This window comes from Globicephala melas, chromosome 1, assembly GCF_963455315.2.
Source record: "Globicephala melas chromosome 1, mGloMel1.2, whole genome shotgun sequence".
NCBI lineage: Eukaryota > Metazoa > Chordata > Mammalia > Artiodactyla > Delphinidae > Globicephala > Globicephala melas.
The window spans coordinates 80,753,722-80,755,843 of NC_083314.1; the positions used below are offsets into that span (position 1 = coordinate 80,753,722).

The following is a 2,122-nucleotide window of genomic DNA, read 5'->3' on the forward strand; positions in this document are numbered from 1 at the left end:
GTTTCCGTAGTGTAGTGGTTATCACGTTCGCCTCACACGCGAAAGGTCCCCGGTTCGAAACCGGGCGGAAACAAACGTTCTTCCTTTCTGAAACTTTTACCTTCCCTTTCAAAAAAGCAAAACGGCCGAAAGGCAGGGGCTGAGGCAGCGGGCGCAGCTGCATTTTCCATCCCCAAGGTACTGGCCAGGAGTTCTGTTGCTGCCTGAGAGCCTGCTCAGCGCTAGGAGCCAGCCCTCCTTTCTCCGCTCTGAGTCACTGCGGAGTCCAGGCCACAGCCAGCTGACCCAAGTGCGCAAAGGACAAGGCTGACTTCGGCTCATTTTTACATCCGGAAATCCCCTCACCTCCTAAGCAGGCGCCTAAATCTCTTGCACATGTTCACGCGAGTTATGGCTCTGGAAACCAAGGAGTTCATCCCCGGCTTGGCTTCACACAAGTTCATCCCTTCACACTTGGCTTTCCCCCACCTCGCCACACTTACGCAACAGTTTGATTTGCGTGACGGAACAAAAGAGACCGAACCCAACTGTGCACCGGGGACTCGAGCCAAAGACACGGAAATGAACAATGTCAGGCTCCACGAACTGAGCTGGTCGCGGAAGGGAAGGAGTCCATACCGGTGCCGTTAACCAGGAGAGCCCCCAGAGCCAGGGCAGACATCAGGAAGTGGACGGATCCGCCCATCACCTATTGACATCCCAGTCGGCACCTGACTCAAGAGAAAACGGAGGTTCACAGAGCATGCCCTTGGCTCGGCAGCACACAGCACTGAAGCTAGACCAGGACGGACCTTGTGTCCTGTGTCAGAGCCCACAGCGTCGCCCAAGACTGCAGATGTGAAGGGTGATGAGCAGCCGGGCAAGGGCTGGGAGCCTTGCACAGGGGCATTCAGCCCTGGGCTTCTGGGAGATCTCCGTTCCAGCTCTCCGGGTCTCTGAAGTGTAATCTTTACTTTTACAATTTTCATCTGGAGATGCGAAGTCGCGGCTCCTCAATGGTTCCCTGGTGGTCTAGTGGCTAGGATTCGGCGCTTTCACCGCTGCGGCCCGGGTTCGATTCCCGGTCAGGGAAGCCTTTTTTACTTTCTTTTTTTTTTTTTTCTTTTTTTTCCCCTTCAGCATCTCCACTGGCAGGAGCCTTCCTCTTCCTGCCCCGACCAGAGCTGTGTTTATTTCAAGGTTCAGATGCAGAAGAGCTTCTGCACTGAGTCCCCAAATGCCGGTGAGTCCTGGCCTCAGGGTCCTTGACATCGCGCAGGCTGGAGGAGGGGAGATGTAAAGAACAGCCTGGGCTGGCCAGCTCTCGCCTCGGCTCTTTTCTCCCTGCTTCATACAAACCCGAAGACTTATTTACAGAGTTTTCATCCCAAGAGCATCGGGGACTCAAGTTCCAAAAATTCATTAAAAACCAAAACCAATACCCTTTGAAACATACAGAAAAGTTGCAAGAGTAATAACATCGTATATTCTATACATAAGTGCACAGTAAACATTTTCCCACGTTGGGTTTCTCACTCTCTCTCCGTATATAAGAATGGCGACACCACATGAGAGTTCCTTGAAGACATCTCCACTCAAGATTGCTCCTTTCGTTTGGCGTGTCTCTCAAAGCCAGCTTCTGCGGGACTTGTCCTCCAAGACCAGGGGAAGCCTTTGTCCTCGCGGGGACGCCCCCTTGCCCTTTCAGGAACCTGAAATCCGTTCTCTTCAGGCTGTAGAGAAGCTTTAGGAGAAGTTTTATTCAGCTCCCCACGAAGTGCAGGCCAGACACGTTCTGTGCTGGTAGGAATCCCCCCGGACCGGCTGCCCTCCGGTCTCCTCCCGGTTGCCTTGGCGGGCAGTGGGGTCTTGGGTCAGCCTGAGCGCTGGAACTGCCTACCTCGGGAAAGGCCGTTCAGGGAAGTGCAGCTGCCCCTTGGCTGTTGCCTGGATCTCTGTGCCCTGCAGGGAGCGTAAAGTGTTCTGACAGGACACAAAGGTGACGAATCCTTCCCTGTAGTGAGTGGGAGGATGAGAGGAGCAGATGGGAAATGCGTCAAAGGCAGGGGGAGTATTCTCAAGTGCTTGTCAGAATTGTCTGCATGGGTGGCTGCCCTGTGATACTAGTGCTTAGTGTTGTCTT

General features: G+C 53.9%; 1 non-coding gene across 1 annotated transcript; it reads left to right on the forward strand.

Annotated features, from left to right (window-relative positions):
* Positions 1–73, forward strand: TRNAV-CAC (transfer RNA valine (anticodon CAC)). The gene has a single exon. It is a non-coding gene; the product is annotated as a tRNA-Val (tRNA).
* Positions 74–2,122: the final 2,049 nt, after the last annotated feature.